Source organism: Fusarium odoratissimum (genome assembly GCF_000260195.1).
Source record: "Fusarium odoratissimum NRRL 54006 unplaced genomic scaffold supercont1.5, whole genome shotgun sequence".
NCBI lineage: Eukaryota > Fungi > Ascomycota > Sordariomycetes > Hypocreales > Nectriaceae > Fusarium > Fusarium odoratissimum.
The window spans coordinates 1,140,091-1,149,278 of NW_022158691.1; positions in this window are offsets into that span (position 1 = coordinate 1,140,091).

The window sequence follows — 9,188 nt, forward strand, 5'->3', positions numbered from 1 at the left end:
AATATATTTAATAAGGGATATATCTTCCTTAATATTAAGAAGTTATATTTAATATTTAAAGATTATTAAATTAACTTATTATATTAATAGTAATTTATTAATATATAATAAGTATTTTCTTATAATTTTATAATATTATATAAAAAAATATAAAATAAAAATATATTTAAACTTAAGCCTATTAATATTTATTAAAGAATTAGTTATATAATTATTACTTATTAAAATTAAATAACTATAACTAGGTTAATTATTATTAATAATAATTAACATAGTTAATAAGTATACGTCGCAGACAAGCATGCGTCGCATTTTTTCCTCCTATATCTAACTTTTTATCTAATCGGATAATTCTTAATAACCAAAAATAGCATAACCTTTAGATAAAGCTAGAACCCTTTTTGCACTTTAAGCCCTTTAAAATAATCTAAAACTTAGTATCTGATATGCTGCAAAGAACTATAAGATCTCTAAGTATAGATTATATCGCTGCTATAATAGTATTTAATTATAATATAATTAGATCCTAAAGTTATAGAAATTATCTGATCTAGAGGAACAGATAATAGTCTAATTTATCCTTAACTTAGATTCCTAAGGATTTCCCTTATAATTGCATTTTATAGAAGAAATAGCTAATTCTCTGCTTATTAACTATAATATATTACCTATTGGTAAGTACTAGGCTTATAACTTTATAAAGTAATAATTAGAGCTAAAGATATATTTATTTTATAAATATAATTATTAGAGAGCTAAATATAAAGATCTAACTATTATTTATAATTAGTTTAGGCTTATATAGAATATAATTATAAAATATAATATTTAATTAAATAATATCTAGAACTTTAATAAGATTGGCTTTATAATAGGCCTTATTATAGATAGAATGGTTATTATAGGTTTAGAAATATAAAGAAGGCTAAAATTAATGCAGCCTAAAAACCAGGAATAGATTATTATAATCTAGGTAATTAATATAAAAGGTTAATTAATTATACTATTTATTATTAATATAGGCTAATATTATCTTACTAATTAGTACTAAGAATATAACCTCCTAGGTAATTAGGTTATTATAATAAGCTAAAATAGGTAGATAAATAATAAGCTAGGTCTTAAGTAGCTAAAGTACTTTAATTAGTTTATAACTAACTAATTAACTAGTCCTTATTATCTCCTAATCCTTAATAATTATAAAAGCTATTACTTAGCTAATTTTAAGAGATATTATAAAGAGAATAAGATTATTATACTTTATATACCTACTTATATATCTTATTTACTTTAGCCTCTTAATATTAAATGCTTTAGGCCGCTAAAATAGGCTTATAGTTAAGAAATAGAGTATTTAATTAGATACTTTATAACTTATATTTCTAAGACTAAGTTCTTTTCTGCCTTTTATATTATATCTAGAGTTACTTTTATAAAAAGTAATATCTAAGGGGGTTTTAGAGGAGCTAGGCTTACTCCTCTTAATCTAGAAACTGTAATCTTAAAGCTTAATATATAGCTATAGACCCTAATGCCTCCTAAGGAGGCTATTTAACTATTAATATTATAGGCTTTAAAGACCCTAAAGATAGTAATTAAGGCCTAATCTTAATTTAAATTCCTTAAAAGGCAAATTAGAAGGTATTATAGTAGCTTCTTAGAGTTTATTATTAAAGCTTTAAAGTTAGCTATTAAGGCAATAAAGGCAGTTATATATAAGGTTATCTTATTAAGGGCTAAGCTTTATAATCTTTAAGATATAAATAAGATACTAAGTCGGCGCTATAGGGTAAAAAGGACTAGACTATAGAAAGGAGGGATTATAATTATATAGGAAGTATTATAAGTAATTAATTAGATAGATATTAATATGCAGGTAGTAGCCGAATTATCGAGAAGTAGTGGTTAAGGAAGGTCAGAGTAATCAGGTAGTCGGCGCTGTGGTATATGCAGTAAGGGTAGGTATAATGCAAGAACTTATTAGGTAGTTCTTAAGTTATCTAGGGAGGAATTTAGTATATAAAAGCTAGCCTTTTTAAACTGCAGCTTAAGCTTCTAAGCTGTAGGTTAAAAAGGTTAAGGAAGGTGCGATATATGCTTATCTGTGATGCATGCTTATTAACTATGTTATATAATAATATATTTTATAATAAAAATTAAGGTTTTTAACTTATTTTAATATAGCCTTTTAATATTAAAGCCTTAGTAATAATTATCTTAATAAGATAATAATAAAGAAGGTATTTTGCCTTCTAAGGATAAAAAATTATCTTTTTTATATTTATAAATTAAGGCTATTTCTTTAATTAAATCTTAAGGTTTAAGGTAATAATTATATAATTTACTAAGACTTAATATTAAGATTATTATATTTTTTAATATAATATATAATATCTTATATTGTATTATATTAAAAATAAATACCTTATTTTATTATCTTACTTTAGTACCTTTAGCTTTACTTTATATATTATTAGATAGGTATTTTAACTTTAAATTAAGTTTATACTTATTTAAAAGTCTTAAGTCTTTATATCTTAGTATTAAAAAAGGCCTTATTAATCTAAGAGATATATAAATATAATTATATAAGCTAGAAAACCTTATAGCTAAAGAAGGCTAGCCTAATATAATTAATATTATTTTTAATTATTTAGGCTATGATAATTTTAGTAGTTATTATATAAAGCTTATTATAATTACCTTACTTAGTATTTAAGAAAGCTTTTTTAATTATTTTAATTATATTATAATCTTCTATTAGGTAAGGCTTATTAGGCCTAAGTAGTTATAGGCTTCTTTAGATAATAGGTATTATAATAAGGCAGTTATAATACTATTAGTAGTTATAATTAGAAAGTATAAGAAGTTAAATTAGATTACTTATTAATAAGATTATAATATAATCTTTACTACTTAGACTCTAGCTAGCCTAGAAGTAAAGGCATAGTGGATTATTTAAGTATAATATCCTTTAAATTAGGTTATAGGAAGAGGATTAGGGCTAGCTAAAAGGTAAATAAGGCTCTCTAGCTAGGTTATATATAGCTAGGTTTAGGCGATAATTAAGATAGCTAATTATAATAATATTAACCTAATAAAGCTTTACCAATTAAGGGGTAATAAATATTTAAACTATATTAGACTTTAGAGATATTTAAATATGCCTTTTAAGAGTAACTTATAAACTTGAAAAAAAGAAAATTATAAAATATAATATTTAATTAGATATTATTTAAAACTTTAATAAAATTATCTTTATAATAAGCCGTATTATAGCTGGAATAATTATTATAGGCTTAAAAATATTAAAAGGGTTAAATTTAAAATAGCCTAGAAACTAAAAATAAATTATTATAATCTAGGTAATTAATATAAAAGGTTAATTAATTATATTATTTTATTATTTCTTTTTTTTTTTTTTCCTTACTATTAGCCTTATATAAGGCTATTAAGCTTTTTAACTTTTCTATAAAGGCTTAAATAATAAGACCCCTATAGTAGGCTATTATTATAGAATTTAAAATTATATAAGGTTTATCTGCCTTAATAGTATAATTACTGCCTTAATTAGGCAGTATTAATACTAGCCCTTAGTAATTAGGTTACCCTTTTTCCTTTATCTTACCTAAAGGACTAGTCTTTAAATAACCTTTAAAATATACTACGCCTAGTTTATCTATTATACTTTAAGTATATTCTCTAAACTAACTTCCTCTCTTCTAGTTATACTTACTAATATTAATTATAGCCACTAATATAATACCTACTATATATAATAGCCTATAGCCTAATTAGGGCTATTATATAACTAATTATAATCTTATTAATATAATTAGATTAGTATTAAAGTAAGTTAAGGGTAAAGATTATTATATATTATATAAGATAGCTTAAGCTATTAGGATAAACTTCTCTTTAAAAGGCAGATTAAGCCTAATTAGGATAGTTATCTTTAAATATAGCCTAATTAGCTGAATTAGTTATATAAATCTAGATTACCTAGGTAATATAATATCTTTAACCTGGCTAGCCAGAGAGCTATCTGGATTAAAGAAGCTAGAAGAAGCCTTATAGTAAGGCTAGTCTCTTAAGGCTAAAGAGGCAGCTTTCCTTATTATATTTATAGGCCTAAACTTAGCCTAGTATAAAAAGTAACTTAAGAATATAATTATTAAGGCCAAATAGGTACTTTATATCCTCCCTCTTATATAAAAGTAAAGATAAATTTAAGGTATAAGTAGGATTTAGAAATTCTATTAAAGTTAGAATTAAAGGAATTAGGTTAACTTTTATATAAGTTAGTTAGTAAAAGTTAAATTAACCTCTATTAATTAAATATATATAGTATAGTATATAACTAATTGACCTTATATATAAGAATAGATCTAGTAAAATTAGTAGGAAAGTAGTAATTTAAATTAGGGATTATTTTATTATACTTACTTTACTTCTTATTTTATTTAGTTTTCTAATAAGTAAGCTAGTTAGTTATTAATTAGATAATAATAATAAATTAACTATAAATTACCTTTTTTTCTTAAAATTACCTTACAGAGGATTCTTTTCTTCCTTAAGCTTTAGTTAATATAATACTATAAAACCTACTTAGCTTTCTTATTATAAAACTATTATAATAATTCTAAAGCAGTTACCTTAAATTACCTAAAAGTAATAATTATAATTAAAAAGTAAGATACTATTAGGCCTTATTTACCTATTATTATTATAAGATTAATTAAATTAATCCCTAAGAAAAAATCTATTAAGATTATTTTCTTATAAAAAGGAATTATAATTAATATAAAAGATATAACTTAAATAATATTAAAATCTTTAATAAACTAATAGTAAAAAACCCTTATTCTTATAAGCTATCTAATTAATACTTAATAAATAAGATAAAAATGCTACCCCTAAGAATATAACCTATTTAAAAAAAAAAGAAAATACCTATTTTACTAATATTTAAAGAATAAATTTTAGCCTTTAGAGTTATATTTAAATTAAGATTAATTTAGGCCTAAAATAAATAAGTTAAGAAATAAATATTTATAATTAAGAAATAAAAATAACTTAAATATAAGTTAAATAAACTTCTTATAAGGATATTTTATTTATAATTTAATATTATAAAGGAGACCTCCTTAAGGAGTTATTAAAGATATTATAATTCTTCTTTTCCTAAGTATTATTTAATTATATTTATCCTTAACTTATATTTCTCCTATTATATTATCTTATAACCTAATTTAATTTATTATTGACCTATTAAGCTAGCCTTAATCTGCTAATATTTATAGTTTTTTCTTAAATATTAAAACCCTTTTTTCTTAATTTGCCTTTTTCTTCCTTTTTTTCCTCTTACTTCTCCTCTTTTACTTTATAATAGCCCTTAATTCCTATAATATAATATTTATATTATTAATTTAATTCACTGAATTATTTACTTTAACTTTATAAATTATATTAAATATAAACTATTACTATTACTTAATATAATTCTATTAATAAAGGCCTATTACTGCCTTAATATACCTTAACTTTATTTTAAGTAATTAGCTAGGTCTTCTAATATCTTTATTTAGCTTATAATATATCTAATAATAAATATATTTTATATAGTATTATAAAGTTATATTTAGTAATTAAAGATTATAAGATTAACTTATTATATTAGTTATAATTTATTAATATATAGGAGGTCTTTACTTATAATTTTATAATAGTAAAAGAAGGAATATAAACTTAAGATCTCTTTAATAGTAATATTATTAACTTCTATTAGAGGACTAATTATATAATAATTAATTACTATAATTAGATAATTAAGGCTAGATTAATTATTATTAATATTAATTATATAATAGTATATCTTATAATAGAAATAAGGGTTTTTAGCTTATTTTAATATAGCTTTTTAGGGTTAAAGCCTTAGTAGTAATTACCTTAAGAGGGTAATAATAAAGAGGGTATTTAACCTACTAAGGATAGGAGAAATATCTTTATTATACTTATAGATTAAGGTTACTTATTTAATTAGATCTTAAGGTTTAAGGCAGTAATTATATAATCTGCTAAGACTTAATATTAAGGTTATTATATTTTTTAGTATAATATATAATATCTTATATTATATTATATTGAAAATAAATACCTTATTTTATTATCTTACTTTAATGCCTTTAGCTTTACTTTATATATTATTAAATAGGTATTTTAACTTTTAAATAATTCTTCTTTTAATAAAAGTATTAAAATTAAAGCTTTAAATATTATAAAACTTATATTTTAAATAATTATATAAAAGAAAAATAAATAAATTAATAATTTAAAAAAAGCTTTTAAAAAAGCCTTAAAAAGATATAAAATGGATATTCTTTTTTTATTTTAAGTTTATAAGTTAGCCTTAAAAGGTATATCTAAGTATCTCTAAAATCTAATATATTATAAATATTTATTACCTCTTAATAGGCAAAGCTTTATTAAATTAATATTATTATAATTAGCTACCTTAATTATAGCCTAAACCTAGCTATATATAACCCAGCTAAAAGGCCTTGCTCTTTAATTAGCCCTAATCTTCTTCTTATAATCTACTTTAAAGGTCAATTATTAATCCCTATAGATATTATACTTAAATTATCTACTATATAGTAAGTAATCTAATCTAACTTATAATTATAACTACTAATAGTATTATAGCTTTACTACTATAATACCTGCTATTAGAAGAAGCCTATAGCTACCTAATCCTAATAACCCTTATTTAATAAATAGCTATAATATAACTTATAAAATTAAGTAAGCTATTAAGAAAGATAATTATAATAAGCTTTATAATATAAGAATAAAAATTAAAATAAATTAAAAAATTAAAATAATACTAGCTATATTAAATTAGTAATCTTTAGTTATAAGATCTTCCTACTTATATAGCCTTATTATTAGCTAATTAATAGAGACTTTTTTAATTATATAATAAAACTACTTTATAAGCTAAAAAGGAAGTTACTTAAAGGGATAAATCTAAGCTAAAGAGAAAGAGAATTTATTAAGGCCCTTTATAATAGCTTATATAATAAGTAGCTTAAAGCTATTTAATAGCAGGCTAATAAGGTACTAAAGAAGACTAAGCCCCTATAAAAACTAGGCTAGCTATAGTCTTAGATTATAAGAGTATAACTAAGATAAGAGGGATAATATACTATATAATCTAGGATAAAAGAGAGGTAATTATAAGGTTCTATAGAGAAATAAGAAGAAAATATATTAAGTTTAGTTTTTATAAGTTTATTTGCCTAAAGTTAAAGACCTAAAGTTATAATATTAGTATTAGCAGTATAAAGAGGATTAAATAGGTCATAGGATAGAATATATAATAGATTTAATAGATTAGCTAAATAATAGTATACTATTAATATAAATAAGGAAAGCTAATAATATACTAAAAGAACTTTATATATATATTAATATACTTAGCTTTAATTAGGTAATTATTATACCTAATTATAAACTTATTAATTATATAATTAAATTATAAGAAGAAAGAGAATTATCTTATAGATTTATTAACCTCTTATTTTAATTAAAGCTTAAAGTACTTTAAAAATATATATAAAAGAATAAAAAATTAAGCTAACTTAAACCCTTAAAAAGCCTAGTTAAAGCTTTAATCCTTTTTATATCTAAGAAGGATAAAGGCCCATAACTCTATATAAATTATAAAGGCCTAAATAGTATTATACTTAAGAATAACTATTTATTACCTTTAATTATAAAGATTATAAATTAAATCTAAGGTATTAATTTTTTTTTAAAGATTAATATTAAGAATATTTATTATTATCTTAGAATTAAGAAAAATAATAAGTAAAATATACTATTGTATATTCAATATAGTTATTTTAAATATATGATTATATTATTTAAATTAATAAATATCTTAGCTTTATTTTAATATTATATTTACTAAGTATTTAAGGGCCTAATAAATATAACTTATATTTAAAAGTTAAAATACCTTTCTAATAACGCATTAAGTAAACCTAAAAGTATTAAAATAAGAAAATAAAATAAGGTATTTATTTTTAATATAATATAATATAAGGCATTATATACTACAGTAAAAAATATAATAACCTTAATATTAAGTCTTAGTAATAATTTATATAATTTATTTAAATAATATTTTAATTATTTTAAAAATTAATAAAGTATATATAAAATACCTAAAATAAATCCTAGAGTATATAAAAGAAGTAAAACTTTATATTAAAGGATTAAAATATATCTTTTATTAAGATAAAATAAAATCCCTAAGGTTTATTTTAATTATTAAGAGAATAAATATAAATCTAAAATAAGTTAACATAATTTGAAAATAAAAAGAATTAATAACTTATTAGGAAATTTATATCCTCCTAGGGTTTTATAACTTCTATTAATAATTTATTTATAAATACTTTAAGGTTATATTATCTTTAATAATATTACTAAAAAATAACTAAAACAATAAAAAGCCTAAATTAATATAACTTAATAATATATAAAGTTAGGTACTTAAGGCCTTGATTATTAAATTTAATAAGATATTAATACTTAAATACTTTAATCTTTTAAAATAAATTTAAATTAAAAGTAATATATTTAATTATATAATTATAAGAATATTAGTTTAATTAAGTAAAAAAAGAAGAATTTATATAATAGCTTTTTAATTATATAAGTTTAATATAATTAAATTACCCAAGTGTTATTTAACTGTGTTTATCCTCAACTTATGTTTCTCCTACTGCGTTATCTTGCGACCTGATCTAATCTATTACTAGACCGCCGAGCCAGCCTCGGTCTGCTAACATTCTTATGGATTGAGGCCACTTATTCAGTTAGATCTTAAGGTTCAAGGCAGCAGCTGTGTGGTCTGCTGAGACTTAACATTAAGGTTATTGTGTTTTGGCGTAGTGTATGACGCCTTATATTATGTTATGTTAAAAATAAACACCTTATTTTGTTATCTTGCTTTAACGCCTTTGGCTTCACTCTATGCGTTACTAGATAGGTATTTTGACTTTAAAATAATAAAATTATTTAAATATTAATAATATTACCTAAAAGGGATAATAAAGTAAATTAAAATCTTAAGTAATTATTATAATTTATAAAATAAACTAGGATTATTTATAATA